Below are 19,543 nucleotides of genomic sequence, written 5' to 3'. Positions count from 1 at the left end.
AAAATTTTTCATGCTATAAGAGAACCCCATGTTTAAAAAAAAACTGTAATAGCTGGTATTATCTCTGATAAGAGAACCCCATGTAGTCTGGTCCATGACAGAGTAACACCACTCTCTTAGTTAATAGATAACTTACTGCGCCCACCCCTCACACACACACACACACAAACACACATTTTCCTACTATACTGTTACAGTCATTTGCCAGTACAAATCAACATTCAGCATTGGCAAATATTTATTTATATGTTATTTTCTGCAATTGCCGTACCATAACTATGTTTTCAAATAAATACTGAACATTGGATCCTTCGTTTATTCACTTTACCTACTTTCCAACTGCCAACATGACTTGTACAGTTATTGTCTATACTTTGTACAGTACTGCACCTACTCTTAATTTTTTTTTTCAAAGTATCCATTATTAAGTTCATTTAGTTCCAGTACAATAACTTCTGCTTTAAAATTACGATGGTTAAAAGGTTAGGAAATACCAGAGTTATTCAAGATGTTTTGGGGAATCAGATGCATTGCTCCCAGGTAGGCTAAGCAGAAAATGTGTTTTATAATTAGTCATCAAGATCAGTGCCGTAATCCAGTAAATAAATATGAATAAATACAGAAAATACATAATGCAGTAAGTAGTAACCATCTGCTGATAATCAATGACTCTTAAAATATTTCTGGAATTTTCAGTGGCAGGATAAGTTGTTTGCTGTAAGAGCTTTTGTTATTACTCCACTTAACAACCATGAAGATGGTAGATAGAACAGCAGAGAAGGTAAGAGCAACATGCAGTGTACAACCAAATAACACTCTCAGATTTTTTTATTAAAATACTTATCAGTCACTGTTGTGGGTCCTAGCAGCACTATTCAGTTTAACACTATCACATCATGTGGTACCTGAGTTCAGGTGAACAGCCTGTATAGTCAAAAAAAGGGTAATACATTTAGGAACAACATGCTTAGCATGGTCATTAATAAACAAAAAAATAGCAATAATAAAGGAATCAAAAAACAAGAAAATTATAGGAATAGTCAACACCTCAGTTATTCCAAAAGATTAACTCCCATTTCTATATACTCCATTTTAGTACAGGGAGATTTCTGTTTACTTTTCTGCAACTTGAGAGACACGCCCCCCCCTCGCCACTTTTTAACCTTCACAAAAAGGGGGTTCATTATAAACCCATTCTAAAGACATAAGCCTTGACTGCCACATTAGCAGCACCTGCAGATGTAAGAAATTCTTAACTCAAAGCATCCCCCATTTTCGAAATAGACTCAAATTATAGAGCAAGCAGAGTAAAATCATAGCAACCTTCAAAACAATACTCAGTTAATGTTTGGGATATTGTAAATTCATACCCATGAGTTGTGATAACAATGGACATAACAGGAGAACTAAGAAATTCATCATACTTTTAGGGTATGTGGGAAAAATCCTGCACTGGATAAAAACTAGGGCACATATTTCTAATATGCTATATTACCTGCATAAAATAAATTGTCGCCTCACAGTAAGATGTTGTCCTGTTCGATTCTCAGCTAAAGCATCTTCTGTGTGGAGACATGCGTGAATGGGCGTACCTTCATTGAAGGTTGTGCGTCAGAGCTAAGACCCCTTATAAAGACCCCATGCCACCATGGGATTTAAATTTGGAACTGCAAGCCTTAATTCATTCTCTCTTTGAACCTGCAGCTAAATGTGATCTTAAATTTTTGACCTCGAAAACTATATTTTTAGTTGCAATTACATCTGCTAGAAGAAATTCAGAAATTCAAGCATTATCTTCTAACCCTCCATATTTGATTTTTCATAAGGATAGGGTCACATTACATACTAATTCTTCCTTCCTTCCTAATGATATCAGAATCCAGCATCAACCATAGGTTCATAGGTTCATAGATTAGTACTAAGCTAACTGCCCTTGCGAGCCATTTTAAGCCTAGCCAATTATCCCTTGTGAGACTCGAACCCTGCACCTTGTGTTTGTAAGGCAAACACTTTAACCATTAGGCCACCCTCCCAACCAACCCATTAATTGTTTTTGCTGCCTTGGAAGAATCTGTATACCTGCATCTGGTGATTTTTTGTTGTTGGTCAGTTCATTAATTTGCCAGTATTCTTTCCAAAAGTTACAAATAAAGGGGAATATATGCTGCACTTACTGGATGTTCATAGACAGTTACATTTCTATATACACAGAATAAAAGATATTAGAAAGACAGATCAGCTATTTGTTTCCTTTGCATATAATAAATTGGGTGAATCAGTTACAAAGGTAACTCTGCTAGATGGTTGACAGATTGCATTTCATTTATTTATAACAAATTGAATCTCCCCTTAACAAAACCATTAAAGGATCATTCATCAGATGTTTGGTAAAGTCTGCTGTATTCCAGTCTAGAGCTTCTATGGATGTTATACTGTATGCATGTCTGCAACTTGGTCAAATCCTCATACTTTTATCACTCATTAAAGACTAGATCTAGTCTTGAGGGGAAGAGCTGCCTTTGGCTCATCCATACTCAGTAGTATCCTTCCTTAGAGTCCACCCAGGAATTTAGGTAGCTGGGGACTCTGTACCATTAGTTGAGGAATGAATAAAAATTGACAATATCAGATAAAAAATGTGTGTACTCAGCTTAACATTCCATCATCTGTGTTGTCCATTTTCATTCTTCCTCAACTCCCCTCACACCAAACCTCACCATTTTTATTGACTGACTTCTGGAGGAATGAGACACTTCAATGACACCTATGTCCTTTCTGTTGAACTCCAGTTATGACATATCATTGTAATCTTCCTGTAAAGCAGCAAACAAGATCTGAGAGATGTTAAGGGTGGTGCTTTATGGGTAGGGAAGGAGCTTGAGAGTTAGCTGGAGGCCACGAGCTAGTATAATTGTTGAGTCAGATCTGAGGATCGGAGCCGATCCCCTTTAGCTGAGAAAGAATGAAAACAGACAACACAGATGGACCATTATGGTGAGTACATAACTTTATTTTTCTGGATGTGGGAAGTGTATGACAAATATTTGCTTCTATTTTTGATTGGTTAGGGTTGTGTCATTATCTCCTGAAATGTTGGAGTGTCATAGCTGCTGTTGGCAAGGGTTTTGCATTTCATAAAACAAGGCTATTCTTTATTTTATTATTTCTTAATGTTACTTTTTCCAGGTAGTTTTTTTATTTTGTTACTTTTTCTGGAAGTGGTGGAGTCCAAGTGGGTTTGGGACAGTGGTGTGTCTTGGAATTCGTGGCTAGCTTTGCAGTGCTTTCTACAGCTTGGGTTTGTAGGAATAATCAGCATCTGGAAGCCCTTTTATTTTAAATTTTTTTGTGTGTTTTGTGTATTATTATTATCATCATCTATGTACTAGGATGGAATTTTCATTTATCCAAGAGGAAAGTGTGCATATACATTTGCATTGGGAATCTTTTATTTTTGTTTGTTGTAATTGGGCTTTGCATTTTAGTAGAGTTGCAGTAGTTAGAGTAGGTGAGATTATAAAGAAGTTATATTCTTACCATAACGTTCCATCTGTGATATTCACCTTCATTCATTCATTACTGATGGGTGTCGGTTCTGTCCTTGGAACTGAGTCAGCCTTATAACAAGCTCGTGCCAGCCAAAAAACTCTCAAGCTACGCTTTACCCATAGTGCCCCTGTCTCTGTTACCTCAAATCGAGTTTCCCCGTGATAAAGAAAGCAGAGGCTTTTTCTGAGCAAGTCCCCTAATGTGGGATTTGGACCAAATCGGAACCTCCAGGAGCCACTTGGAGGGGGAAGGAGGGTGGGATGTAATGAATGAATGAAGATGAAGGACACAGATGGAACGTTATGGTAAGAACATAACTTCTTTATCTAATGTTGTTAAACTTCATTCATTCCTTGCTGATGGGACAGATTCCCTAGCTACTTTATGTCTTGTGAGGCCCTTATGGAAAGATGTTCCTGAATACCATTGAACCAAAGGATACTCTCCCCCTGGAGACCAAATTCAATTTGTAATGAATGATAAAGGTATGAGGGGTAGCCCAAGTTGCAGCTGCACAGATATCATCCATTGAAGCCTTTGAATGAAAAGCAACAGAAGTTGCCACTGATCTGGTGGACTGTGCTTTGACCTTGCTTGGTAGAGGAATTTTATTATATTGGTAGACCAAGGATATACAGTTTCTCAACCACTTAGATAAGGTCACATTAGAAACAGAGTTTCCCAATTTAGGGCCAGAATAGGAAACAAACTGGTCTGATTTACGTACTAATTTAGTTCTGTCCAGATAAAATTGTAATTGTGTATGTACATCCAGCAAATGAAGGCAGTATTCTCCTTTATTTGAATAGTTAGGGAAAAAGACTGGTAGGTCAATTGTCAGTTCTGAAATAACTTTGGGCAGAAAGGAAGGGTTAGTCCAGAGTGATACTCTGTCCGTATGAAATACCATGTAAGGTTGTTTTATGCAAAAGGCCTGAAGCTCGGCTATGCATCTTTCTGAGGTGATGGCTACTAAAAATAGTGATGTCCAAGATAAGAACTTTATATCACAAGTGGCAGCAGCAGGTTTGAAAGGTGATCGTGTCAGAGATTGCAGTACTAGTGTTAAATTCCAAGGTACGATCGGTTTGAAGGGTTGTCTGATATGCGAGACCCCTTTCAAGAAGGTTTTACAGAGATGATGGGAGATTAAGGATGAGTCTTGGAATCCATTATGGAAGTCTGAGATAGCGGCCAAATGTACTCGAATGGTGGAGGCTGCTGCTCCTGAATGAAAAAGACCTGACAGATAATCCAAAACCACAGTAAAAGGAGCTGAGCAAGGGTCTAGTTCTCTTTGACGGGACAGAATAAGGAATCTCTTCCACTTGCTAAGATAGATTTTCCTGGTGGATGGTATATGTGAAGCCAGAAGGATATCATGTACAGGGGAGGTAAGGTTATTCTGCCTGGCGATTATTGGAAGTGGAGAAACCAAGCTGTCAGCTTGAGACAGGATATGTTTGGGTGAGTCAATCCTTGTGGGTGCGAGATCAATTCTGGAGTTGGATCCTGAATCCATAGTTGGTATACTAAGTGAGGCCAAAGGAAGGGAAACCAAACTTGTCGGGGCCAGTAGGGTGCAATGAGGATTACTCTACTTCTCAGCTGAAAGGCCTTCTTTAGAAATTTAGGAATCGGGAAGGGGAGTGAAAGCATACAGAAGTCCCATGGGCCAATCATGTATCAGGGTGTCCCTCAGGGACTCGCCTGCAGGGGAAAAGTAGCTGCTGCATTTGTGATTTGCTGGGGAAGCGAATAGGTTGCAGCAAAGCTGGCCCCAGCGGCTGAAGATCTTCACTGCAATGATTGGATTGAGGGACCACTCATGAGGCAGTAGGATACATCTGCTCAGCTTGTCTGCAGTCATGTTGGAAATCCCGGGAATATGCATTGCAGTCAGAAAGCAGTTGGAAGCTATCGCCCATTGCCAAATTCTCATGCCCTCTCAACACAACGGGTAGGACTTTGTTCCCCCTTGTTTGTTGATGTACCAGACTACTGACATGTTGTCGGACTGAATAGCAATTGTCCCTGATGGGAGGACAGACTGGAATGTTTGCAATGCTAGAAGCACTGCCCTCAGTTCTAAAACATTGAAATGCAGGTGGGCCTCTATATCTGACCATGTGCCTTGGACCATCTTTCCCTGAAATAGCAGCCCCCCACACACTATCAGGGAAGCATCCATGGTCACTATGGCCCTGGGTTGAGATGGGGAGAAAGGGCAACTTCATAAGTCTTTCTCTGGCTTCATCCACCAAACTGAATCTTGTTTGCATCGTTTTGTTATGCCATTTTGAAAGGACATAGGATGATGCGAAGGATACCACTGATTCAGTAGGAGCCACTGGAGAAGCTTTATGTGTAGACTTGATAGAGGAACTATTGTAATTGATGCTGCCATTGATTATAGAAGTTGGAGGACCACCTGAGCTGACACTTGGTCTTGAGAGAGTATCACCCAGAGTTGGGACCTTAGCCTTTCCAGTCTGTGATCTGGGAGGGAGACCAGGCAAGATTGGGTATTGAAAGTTACTCCAAAAACTCCAAGGTTTGAGAAGGAGTCAGCTTGCATTTCTCCCTGTTTATGGAGATTCCTCAATATTCTGCCAGTTTTAAAGTGTAGTTTAGAGCTGTCACTAGTAGACGCTTGGTGGGGGTGGTAAGGAGCCAACGTCTAAGTACGGAAACACCCGGAATACTTGCAGTCTCATGTGAGCTGTTACCACTGCCATGCATTTGGTGAACAAAATGGGGGCTGAAGAGAGTCCAAAGGGCAGTGTCCGAAATTGGTAACGATTGGCTCCCAGATGGAAATGAGGGAATCTTCTGGAGCGTTTGTCCATTTTTATGTGGTAATATGCATCCTGAAGATCTGCTGAGCACATCCAATCATCTTTCTCCAGAAAGGGGAGGATAGACTGAACTGTGACCATCCAGAATTTTGTTTGGTTGACAAATTTGTTCAAAATGCTGAGATCCAAAATTGGTCTACAGTCCCTTGGCTTTTTTGGTGCTAAAAAGAATCTTGAGTAGAAACCAGATCCTATTTGGTTTGGTGGGACAGCTTGGATGACTCTTTTTTGAGACAGCTTTACTTTCTCTTGAGCTGCTGCTTCCCTTTGACTGGGTGGAACATCAGGAATTTGTCTTGATGACTTTGGGTAAATCTTGAATGGTATGTGATAACATCTGGCTATGATCTTCTGCATCTAAGAATCTGTGGTTATTGTTTGCCAGGCAGGGTGGTGCAGAGAGAAATGTCCCCCGACTGCTTCCAGAGGAAAGCAATCAGGCCACTCTTCAGGAGCAGTGGTAGGGCTGTCCAGAGAAGGAATCCCTGGACCCCTGGTTATGCAGGCCCCCTCTGCCTCTGTAGAGGTGTCTTCCAGAAGAGTTCTGCCTCAGGAAGTAAACTTGCCACGTGTGTCATGAAAAGGACCCTGGGATTTCTTGTGCCACATCTTTCCACTCCTCTGATTCATACAGTAAGGACATTGGTGGGTGGAGAAACATACGCCCATGGCAGACAGGGTCTTGCAGTCCTTTTCATACCTGGCTAATGTGTCTTTTGCTTTTGTGCCAAAAAGGGAAGGAGCTTTCACTGGAGCATTAAGAAAGGAAGGCTTAAAAGAGTCTGCAAAGTCACAAAGGTGAATCCAGGTGTGATGTCTCATGACAATGCCTGAACCTGCAGCTCTAGCTGTCCACATCGCTAGCGTGAGAAATTATCCACATGAACAAGTTGGATATAGATTCCAGGGTTGGCAGCTTTGTCACGTACCTCATCAGAGACTGCTCCTGCTAAGGTTTTGGAGAGTTCCAAGACTAGGTCTCTCTGAAGCCTAGTAAAATATGCCAAATAATTCAAAGACCAAATGGCAATTTGATGAGGTAAACACTCGCTTCCCTAACCTGCCCACCACCCAAGACTGTCTGTTTGGGAGATGGACAGTCTGGCTCTCCTCGGCGAGCTCTTTCCTATTGGCCACCACCACCATCATAGCATCTACTGGTAGGCCCTTGGACCAGTGTGGACTTTCTTCAGGTGGGGATAAAATTTTGTCTGGTATCTGTGGGATTGGTTCAACTGTATCAGGACTCTTCCATGGTTGCTGCACAATGACTTGGACTAGCTCTTCTGCAGGCAGGGTCACCCAGGAAGTAGAGGATCGAGCACAAAAAGACTGCAAGAATATGGACTCCTCAGAGGAAGAGTTGGTGGACTTCCAGTCTCCCCACTGCTTCAAGATTTCCAGTATATCTCCAAAAGAAACATAGTTGGGGGTGACCATGGGGACCCCTCCCCTTCATCATAGTGTGTATCTTCAGTGAGGGACTCCACAGGGAAGTCCACGTCCTTCCTCTTGCATGTCCTCTTACGTGGTACCTCTTCAGCGGGGGCTTCTGATGAGGACTCCAAAGAGGGGGCACCCTATGGTGGGTATCTTGAGGCTCTTGTGCTCAATGTCCTGATGTGGTGGTCTGCGTCAGCTGTGGTTTAGAGGGAGGACATATCTGGAATTCTGACACCGATGGTTTGCCCACAGAGGCAAGGGCCCTCTCCATCACTTGGAAAGCTGGCCCGTCTGATGAGAGATGGGAGCCCAGAACTGAGAAGGACAACCTCGGAACTGGGGTCACACCCTGTCCCAATGGGCCCACTCCCAAGGAAGGAGTCCCAAGAAGACTCGGTACTGTCAGGACTCCCAAACCTGTAGTAGATGGCACCATAGAAAAAATAGGTGCCATACTAGGGGTCACGGTCCCTGCAGTCCAGTCATGATCCTGAGGATGGCACGGCTCTGAACGAGCCGAAGCTCAAAGGGTCGGCTCCAAAACCATGGTGAGATCCACCAGTGGAACCGAAGTGGGAACCAAAAGAGGAGTTAGTGCCGAGTGCTTCAATGTCTGCAAGGAGGTCAAAGGAGGAGAATATGGAGAAAGACTCCCGACTCCAGATGGGAGGGAGTTCTGGAAGGTGTTGGAATTCCTCTGGCTGTCAGCAGCTGATCCACAAGATGCACCACATCCATTTCCAAGAGGTTCCTGGTAAATCAGGTCAATATTCCCGACAGGGAATCAGGCCATTCCAAAAAAGGGCTATACTGCTGCCCAAAGAAAGGATCCATCATGGGTGAGTATCGGGTCCGAGCAGACTGTCCTTTTGGCACCGTGGTCTCAAGACCAGTAACATATATGGGGTGGGGGAAAGTGTCCGGTGCTGGATCAATTACTGTTGGTGCCGAATAGCGTGGAACAGAAATTGGAGGCACAGTTGGTGCAGTAGAAATTGTCAGTGCCATGGCTGGTGCCAGGGTCAAAATGACTGAAGATGGCACCAAAGTGGAAACATGTAGCTTCGGTACTGAAGACGGCACCGTGGAGGGCAGTTGAGGCCGTGGAGCTGAAGTGGTCAGTGTCAATTTGGGTATTTTTGGTGTAGGCTCAGACTTCCTATCACCAGAGGGTGAGGAAGGAACAGAGTGAGATTTATTTGTGTTCTGTCTTTGGGGGGATGAGCCTTCCAACCCAGAAATAGCCTCTAAGAAAGCTGTCTTTAAAAGGCCTTTAAGTATCAACTTGTTTTTCCTTTCGTTTAGAGTACGAGAGCTGAATCCTTTACATATGTCAGAAGGAGGCTGAACAGATAGGTGTGGGACACCCAGACACTATACACAAGAAACATGGGTGTCGGAATTAGGCATTTTGCGACCACATTGGTCGCATTGCTTAAAATCTGTTGTCCCTTTTTGCTCTAACATGGCAGAAAACCAGTTGAGTCAATAGTCTAACAGTATCAACAATCACAGCAGAAAAGAAGTAGCAATATAAACTCTATGGCAAAAGGACTTTTTTTTTTTTTTTTTTTTTTTTCAGGTAGGATACAGACAGATAGAGGATTGTTTTTATTTATTTTTTTGATGATGGTACTTGAAATTACCAAGTTGGTAAGGAATGCAGGAGAAAACACTTAATATGGGGTAAAAGTTTAGCGACTAATAGAAGAAGGGTATTATCAAAGTTAAAAAGAGAAAATGTGTAGAAAAAGGTTTTAGAATAATAACTTTTTAAAGTACTTAGCTGAGACCTGGCTTGACACGTCTTGATGGCTACACAGCAAACAAGATCTGAGGTAACAGGGAGAGGGGCACTATGGGTAAAGCTTAACCTGAGAGTTTTTTGGCTGGCACAAGCTTGTTATAAGGCTAACTCGGTTCTGAGGTCAGAATCGACACCCATCAGTAAGGAATGAATGAAGACCAACAACATCAGATTGTTAGTTTATTATTTTATTTGCTTTTTATTTTTATGTTTATACATTTGTAAGCTACTGTAGAAAATTACAGCTGTAGATAACTGCTAATGTTAAGTACATTTTAAAATGTATTTTTTGGCTGTACATGTTGCATATTTACTATTTTTTATTAAATGTGGTGGTTTGTCTCTTGCATTTTTATACATGGTTGTGTATGGGCTTTCTTTTATTGCAGTATCGTGTAATGTGTATTGTATTTGTGCATGAGTGTATTTCAAGTTTTATGGTATTGTTCAACTATTTGTATATGTTTATGTCCATGTGTGTGGGTGTTGTGAATGTTGTGGTTAGTACTGTTTTTTGTGTTGCAGTTGGGCATTTTATGTTGTGTTGTGTGCATGATATATGTTGGGGAAGTGTAAGTATGTGTTGTGCTCTCTGTCACTTTTTTGCTGTGGTTTGGCATGTTAGGTTGCTGGGACGTCTTGGTGATATATTTATTTTATTTATACTTATGTAATATTTTATATTATTTATAATGCAGGATATACGCTTAACACTTCATTGCAATAGGTATACAAATTTCTTTAGATAGTTCAGTCATGTATATTGCAGTTCATTTTAGTATAGATTTAGTCTTTTTAATAGTAACTTAGGCTGTTAAAGAAGACACGCTGCACTGTATTATGTTACTGTGTTTATGAATGCTTCACTACTTTTTGCTTGTCCTTTTTGCTGCAGCATCATTATTTGCTTTATTTTGTTGTTTTCCTTTATTGTTTTTTTCATACATTGCTATGTTTTGCTTTCTTTTATGCATTTTTAGTTTTTTTAGGATACCTCCCTTTTCCATTTTACTGTTTTGTGTGATCTGTGTCATCACTGTATATTTCTTTGGTTCTTTCATTTTTGGAAGACCATGTTTTTCATTGTTTTCTGTTATTCTTTTTTCATCTGCATTTTCATCAGCTCCTTTTTTATTTCTATAGTTCGTTTTTTTTTTTTCATTTTAAATATTTATTATTTAGTTTTCTAGGCTGTTTACTGAAATGTAAATATATAACTGTAAGCGGTCAGTTACAAAGGTTATATACTTAATGTAATTATTTAATGAATTTTGATGGTTATTATAACTGCACATGCATTGTTGTGTTTTTGTAGAGTGTTACTTCTTTGGATATGGTAGCTGTACCCTGAAGTCTTCAATTTATATGTGCTAACTCTGTAAGGGCTGTACTTTGAAAACTGGGGTATGTTATAGCAATAACCCACGCCTGGGTGTGGGTAATGCGGGATTTACCCATGGTTGGCATGGTTGACAACCGTGGGTAAATCCCAGCCCCAGAAGTGGGTTGCTATATATTATGACATTATTTAAGAAAAGAAATAATTACTTTTCTTAAATAATGGCATTGTATAATGCCTTTGCTGCCCTTCCGCTGTCTGGTATCATGACAGTTCTGATGTACTGCGCATGCCTACGCAGTACATCAGAGCTGTGGCCAAAAGCAACAGAGAAAAAAAGATCTCCGTTGTTTTTTACTGTTTCGCTATGCTAAATGGGTTTAACATAGCGAGACAACTTTAAAATAAGCAACGGTCCGTTGCTTATTTTAAAGCTGTCTCGCAATGTTAAGCCCATTTAACATAGCGAAACAGTAAAAAGCAACGGAGATCTTGCTTTTTAACCTGTCTCGCTATGTTAAATGGGTTTAACATGGCGAGACAGCTTTAAATAAGCAGCGGAGATCTCCGTTGCTTATTTTAAAACTGTCTGCTTATGTTAAACCCATTTAACATAGCCAAGGTTTAAAAGCAATGGAGAAAGCAAGATCTCCGTTGCGTTTTACACTATGTCGCTATGTTAAAGGAGTTTAACATAGCGAGACAGCTTTAAAAAGCAACGGAGATCTCCGTTGCTTTTAAACTGTGTCGCTATGTTAAATTCTTTTAACATAGCAGACAGTGTTAAAGACTTATACTAATGGAAATAGTCCGAACGGATCTTTCCATTAGTATAAGTCGTTACAATGTGCTGCTGGCCAATCAGCGTGCGTTTTGAATATTAATGGGGAGTCATGGTATAATATGAAATAATGCACTGACAGGCTTACTATGCATTTACTGCTCTGCAATTTCAGTGCTAGTATTTCAAAGATCACAAATCCTTTTGGGGAACAACAGCAAGATCCCATTATTTAGCATGCTTTTTCATCATTTTTATCTCTAGATATGTTTTTATTTATTTATTCTAAAGGAGTTGGGGGAGTAGGGAAGGTTTCAGCACTAGTAGAAAGTCATCATGATGAAGGGGGCCAAAAATGTTTTAAAATAAGGGGACTCGGTGGATGCCTTCACAAAGATGGCCCTCATTTGTGTTGTGTAGCTGTTGTCCCACAGCACTATGGCCTGCATTATCAAATGTGCTAAAAAATGTGTCCCTTCAGAAATTATGCAGCACCTAGCTTATTTCAAACAGCATGGATCCAGGGCCAATCATGGAATTAGCACATCACTATTATGTGGCACAGTATACATTTGCCATCGGATTGTGACAAACGTATTGGCTCACTCTTCATTGCTATCTCCAAAGACATTTACATGGTATTTCATGCTAACTTATGGATGTCTTGGCTGGATAGGGTCCTACCTCCAGCACCACAAGATGATTTATTAATTGTGCAGCAAATACAGGCCAGTCAGTCTGAATGATGCAGTCTCTCTTACCATGAGAGTGGATGCCGGAGCTCCCCAATGGATTGTGCTCAGCCCAATGCTTATTGCAGTCTTTAGGCATAATTAGGCACTGAGAAACTGCAAAACTGTTCAAGTATATGCTGACAGCTCCACAATTATCCTTAGAGATGACATAACTCACACTATTAATGCTAACCTGCAGCATACATTTAGGGCTGAATGCTGTTGGAATGCATTTCAGTGCCTGTAAGACCATGGGCAGGATTCAGGAAGCCTCCGTGTAAGAGTTATAACTCTTACACGGAGGCTAAACAGTGTGATGTCAGCATGTCATGCATATGCATGAGGTGCATGAGGCATGCTGAATCACACTGTAACTCTTACACGGTCCGTGTAAGAGAGTAGGGGGCGTGTCCGTAGACACACCCCCAGAAGTCTAGAATGGCTGAAAGTAAACAGCCACGAGGGAAGCCATGGAAATGTGAATAACCACACTACACAACACAAGCCCCCACAGACCAGCAATGTAAAAAGTGAACAGATGTTGTAAAATGAAAATAAAAAATGTTTAATTTTTTTTAAACCCCGTAAATGTGTGCTACTGTGTGCGCTCGTGTCCGCGGGTGTGCTGCTAGTGCAACTGCAGTTAGCAATCAGTGGAAAAGGATATAAGAACTAAATATGCAAAGTAAGCCAAGAAGTAATAGCATAGCGGTATAGTTGTCGGCTTGAGAGCAGGCAGGCAAGGTTTGAGCCCACACAACAACCATTGTTTTTTTTTAAATAAGCACTAAAAAGGCCCGTGACAGTATTGCACAAATGTAAAAGTATTCCCTTTTGTAAAATGGAATGAAATGGAGCATATGTTGTCAAGTAATACAATAATAAAAATATTTAGAAATGTACTGATAGCTAAACTGCAGTGAGACAGAGTGCCCGTAGCTAAGTAGTGTTTCACAAACTGCAAACTGCTTGCCCATAGCTAAGGACTGGTTTAACAGGCTCAAACTGTGTGCAACTAGCTGTGCTACGTTTAACATGTGTGTTACTAGCCAATTAAAGTGTAATCCAGCACACACCGTTTGCACGATGCTCCCACAAGCTAACCGGCAGTGCGCATGTGTGAGCTCCGCGCAAACTAGCGCAGACCTGGTTTTAAAGTGTTTAAAAGTGCTTTTGGCATGAATGATTGACAGGTCCTGAAGTCATTTCCAGACAGTCATAAAATTTAAAAGTCAGTGGTCAGATTCGAACCCAGGATACCATGTACTAGAGTCAAGGTACTAAACCACTAAGCCATGCCAGCAGTACTTAGAAATGCAGAAATAGCATATAAATAGGATATAAGCCAAAATGGAGCATGATAAAGCAGTTTCTGTGAAGTATATACAATTCCAAACCGGCCAATCATAGACATGTGCGGGAAATTCGGCATATATAAGCCCCATAGGTGGGAATACACAGCATAAACGATTGTAGAATAGACCTGCAGGCAGAATGAGTGGAGTAGGGGAGGGACGTTGCTTTCGAGCACAGCGGTGGGGCGTTGAGGAGTCCAGATACATGGTCTGGCTCCTAGTTCACCATCATGAGGCCCAACTCATGCAGGGCCAGGTCTCATGGGGAGCATACAGGGAGGAGGCATGGGACCAGTTGGCTCATGATCTGACCAGTGCTACTGGCATTCCACACACTGGTGAGCAGGTCCATCACCACCATGCAGACCTGAAGTGACGTAAGCAAGACCAGTTGACCCAATGGATCCAGGAGGCCCGGGATATGCCCAACGCCCCACTACTGAGTAAGTTACATTTTACTTATGTATGTAAGGAATTCAACTAGCTGATACCAAGGAGATGTGTATTCCAATATTACTTGTTTTGTATTACAGCTGCAGGTGTCCGCTCTGCGAATCGAATGGCACATGAGCGGAGGCTGGTGCGGCTGTGCCACCATGCAGGTTAGTCTGATTGATAGGCCCTATACTCAATTTGAAAGCAAAATATATGCATACTAGTAGGCCCTACCACAAGACCATTGTAACACTAGTCTGTATGACCTACCAGTAAGCCATGACTCTCATACAGGAATATAGTGCTAAATAAGTGGAACATGTAATAGTAGGAATGAAGATAAAGACAATATAGTATGTGTACTACCCAAAGCATGTCAGGCAGACTTTTACTGTCCCAATTACTGGATTCCCATACTAGTGTAGTGTTAACAGAAACAGCCCTGCAAATTGTTAGCTTGTACCCAATATTGTCAGCTAATGTACATATATGAAAGTATGTATATGTACACATATGTATATATAGCAATACATATGAAATATAGTCGTAGGTGTCAGTATGCATACACACTCACTACAGGGAACAGGTGAGAGAAATGCAGCAACCTGAATTCACAACACAGCATGAAGCATGAGAGATGTACTAACCTTCACACTCACAGAACATTGTCAACAGCATACCAGCATGGTCCACGCCCTTATAATCTGAAAGGGCAACGCCTATCTCACATACCCTTTTATAGCACTGTCCTGAAATCACAGTGAGACATGCAATCAGTACACAACTGGCTGTATGCAATTAGCCAATGCTGCCTTACAATTGGTGCAGAGGCTACCACATGGACCTATGCAGATACCTACAAAAGCATCCAGTACCCACACTCCACACATGCAATACAGTCATTGCACAAACCTACAGAGAAAGAGAGAGACAGAGATAGAAATAAAACAAATATACAGACAGCCAGCATCAAAACCAGCAGCAGCAGCAAACAGCAAGCAGCAAGCAGCACCACTGACACAGCAACAGCTGCCACAAACACAGGTAATGCAAAGTAGCAGGTTAATACTGTGTTTACTGTGACACCTCCAAATGTATCATAGTTCACTATCTATAGGTATGTCCATGAGATAGGTTGTGTGTACATAGTCCTGAAATATATACATATGTAATATTGCTGTACATGTTGCCCATACTTAAAACTTCCATAGCTTAGAACACAAGGCCAGTTGTGCATATGATGCAGTAGTTACCAGGGTCAGTAGAGGTTACTCCTCATTGGTGTGGGACCACTGTGTATGTATGGCACTGTTCAGGTACATATCCTGTAGTTTGGCCAGGGATTAATATCAGTCTGTCATGTGGTGCTATGTCCTCCAAGGGTGAACGTAGCACACATCCAGGGATACCATTTCGTAACAGTGATGCTATGTGTACTGCAATGTTGAGGGTGGCCCTCACCTGGACATGTGAGAGGATAGGGAGGTTACAGTCATCTGTGATAACTAATTCCACATGTGTAGGAGAATGGGGGGGTACCTGCACCTAAACTGTCTGCAACAATGTTGCCAATATCTGTGCATTTGGTGAATGTGAAGCATCTTAACACTGATGACCACAGATGCCTTGCCTTCATGTGAATCTGCCCTGTGCTGCATTAGCCTCCTGCTATTGTTATACAATGTGCCTGTATCTGTAGTCCACTGGACAGGATAAATAAGTGGTGTGCATATGTTCTGGGTTAGATATGTGTGTGCACAGTGCATGCACTATGTGGGATGTCTGTGGTAAGCTTTTGCAAAGGGGCCAGCAGTGTGTGTTGTGGCTTCCACTGGCCCAATGGGCTGCATGGATAGCATCACAGTCCTAACTAGTGAATAACTGTGTAATTACATGCATACATAGCAAGGTAGTGTACTGTGCTTGTGATGTTGTTGGTATATGTATATCCAGGCTGAGTAATGTGTGTCCACATCACAAGGTTGGATGGCAACACACATCCAGTATGTAGGGATGAACACCCAGAGTGTTTCAGATGTGTCGCCTGTGCAGAAATATCTGGCCATTACCTGTGCATCCCCCACAACACACACACATGCAACCTATGGCAGAAGTACTATAGCAGTACACATAGATTCATAGGTTCATACTAGGCTATTTGCCCTAGGGCATTGATAAGCCTAGTAGAATGTGTTTGTCTTTCGCCACCCAATTACAATTTATGCTGCTATGCCCTTGTCCGACGTTAGTATACTGTGCCTCTGTCTAACAGTGACATAGAAGTGATACCCGGGGTACAACTATGATCTCCATCCACTCATCCAGATTCCTATGGAAGAGAGTCAATGAGGGGCTCTGCCTAACCTGTAGTGTGAGTTCATTACAGAGTGAAGGGAGCCTCTTGGTTAGGAATATGCCCCTCCGGCATGTCCTATTTTTGTCAGTGCTGAGGTTCAGGTCTCCTGAGCATGTGGCTGTATGGGACTCTGATTTCCTGAGGTGCAGCATGTTCATTACTTCTGGGTTGGACATGGCTGTATATGGCAGGCACAGATTGCCTCTGAACAGGCAGTATGCCACTGAGTCCAGCTCCATTTCCTTTAACTGGGCAGCATATGGCATCTGTTTGAGCCCTTTGATCCTCTTGATGAGGTACTGTTGGCCTTTACCAGTTGCTGTAGGTGTCTGATTAGGTACATCCCAAAAGGTGCATTGTACGCAATTATAGGCCTGATGATGGATGAGTAAAGAGGCACAATGACCTCCCCTGCCATACATGTGAATCCCTCATGATTAGCTGGGCTATATAACATGTCTTTCAATCCACGTTGGCCATGTGGTTGACAAATGACAGTTTGCTATCATGTTTGTTCCCCAGGTCCCCAATTACGTCTTCTGTACTCAATGGCCTAACACCTATGTGGTACTTTGCCACCAATGTGGAGGTGTGGGAATCTGCGTTGAATATTGATACTCCCCCTCCTTTGTTGTCTGGTCCAAGTGTTCGGGCTGACAAGAATGGTAACAGGTATAACTTGGTAGTGCTGGTGTGCTCCTGGGAAACCTGAAACAGGTTTATGTTACTGCACAGATATCGATGTCCATAATGCTAAGTAGGGTTTTGAGTGCGTGTATCCTGAGGTCTAGACTTCTGGTGTTGAGTAGCATCACTCTTACTTCCTCATCCTTTGTGATACGAATGGATGTGGGTTTGCCTTATGAGCCTTGCCTAATACAGGCACTATGGGTGTAGCAAGAGCCTCTGCCAAAATCCAATAGGCCAGGGGTGACAGGTGCAAGCTGTCCCTAGCAAAGCATTGTGGCTTGTACAGCATACCACCCCAAGATGACAGGCATTGGCACACCTGTGAATGACACCAGTACGTCAGTCAATTGTTGGAAAGGATCATCGTGCCTTGATATTGTGGCATCATTCTTGGTGAGGGTAAGATGCTACCAAGGTCAGGGTCATACTGTCTTGGGCTACATGCTCAGAGAGCTCCTTACTGTCTCATGTCATGTAGTCCAGGGAGGTATGTGTCAGGTCATTCACACCAGCATGGACATTGAGTGAGTCATACCTGTACTTGCCTTGGAGTTACTTGAGTGTTTGTGTTATGTGGCGGGTCGTAGTGCCTGACAGGCTGCACACTGTGACCCTCACCTCGTTAAGCCTGGTGAACGTGATGTCAGTGTGCCTGATGATAGAGGCACCTAGTACAGGTGTATGAGGTGTGTTGTTTACTGTTAAGGGCTGTGAGTGTTCAGCACATTGGCTTTGTGAGATATGTGTTGCACGTGTTTGTTTCCGTGGTAGTGGTTGCTTGGGTGTCTGCTTTGGAGGTCTCTGCTGCGTAGGCAGACCTGTAGTCTGAGCCTACGAGTATGTTCATGTGTTAGTTTTGCTGTCGTGGTAGGTCTATGTGAGACTGGAAGAGTAGTGAGTGTGGTTTCCTTCTCCACCTGACTGGTTATGGCAGTATTGAGTAGAGAGAGCCTAGCCTCCAGTTTGGTATATGGTTGCATCACTCACATGTGTTTGAATTTGTTGTTAGGAGGAGGGGTTGTCTGTGTACATGCAGCTGTTATAACATTGCCTCTGGATTACCACACTCACCAGCTGGACTGGGGAGGAGACTGACAACTGACCTTTGGACATGCTAGAATACTATTGTGAATTCCGTAATAATTGAAAACAAGGTCCAGTGGGGAGTGAGGGTGTACTGATATTACCTACTACTGCTGACTGATATAATAGCTTCAGTGAGCAAGTGCCAGGTAACCTAAGTGCAATGTGTTACAGTTAAGTAAATGCAACAATGACAAGCAGTCACTTGCTGTCATGTGTAACATGGAAATACATACAGTAAGCAATGCAGATATCAGTAGTGAGTCACAGAAGTGCTGAGAAGCTGTGTAGTATGTGGAAGTAGCGTACCAGTGAAATAACAAGCTAGCAAATAACAAGCATATAAACAAAGCTAGATTCAGGAGGCTTGGATGTAGTGTTTGCTACAGCAAACAAGGTGTACCAATGTCAGTAAGATACAGCTCAAATATGCAGGCACTATAAACCTGAAACCAGAAGTTCCCAGCTATGAATGGCAGAGTACAGCCTATTGTCACACAAGAGTGCAGACCACAAACCTTGTTAATGTTAAATAACTGGCCTGAAGGCCAACTACCTATACCAGAACTAATACACTTGGACACTGGGCTCTCAATCAGCAGTTCCAACTTCAAAGGATGAAAGATATGTGTCCTGCCACCACAGTGCTTGCCACAAACCTCCCTAATGTAAAACAACTGGTCTGAAGGCCAAGTGCTTAGTCCAAATGACTTAGAATGATAGCTACACTTTAATCAAGTTACAACCAAGCAGTAATAAGTACAATTTAATACTCCCTGTATAGAATGTGTACAGTGTATTGCTGAGATACTATGCTGATAACCTGTTTGTGTACCTTTCCAGGGGAACATGGCTCCGAAAAGGAACCCCGCATATTCTGCTGCAGAGGATGAAGTGATCCACCAGAGCCTGGTGCGTGACTATGCCATCCTGTTCTCATGCACCACCCAGAATCAGCAGGAGAGGTCTGCACTGTGGCAAAATCTTGTTAGCAGGATAAATGATGTTGGCATGCATGATAGGACATATGAGCAGGTGAGACATCACTGCAGTGATTTGATTAGAAATGTCAGCCAGCGTGCTGCAGATATCCGCAGGCAACAGGTTGCCACA

General features: G+C 42.2%; 1 protein-coding gene across 1 annotated transcript in view; it reads left to right on the top strand.

Annotated features, from left to right (window-relative positions):
• The window catches only part of DPP3 (dipeptidyl peptidase 3), a gene marked incomplete in the record, with an annotated part of 784,135 nt that overhangs the window by 116,708 nt on the left and 647,884 nt on the right, over positions 1 to 19,543 (top strand).

This window comes from Protopterus annectens, chromosome 7.part0 (assembly GCF_019279795.1).
Source record: "Protopterus annectens isolate FY-2018-M chromosome 7.part0, PAN1.0, whole genome shotgun sequence".
Lineage (NCBI taxonomy): Eukaryota > Metazoa > Chordata > Ceratodontiformes > Protopteridae > Protopterus > Protopterus annectens.
The sequence above is the reverse complement of the archived record's forward strand: the minus strand, read 5'-3'. Positions and strand labels throughout refer to the sequence as shown.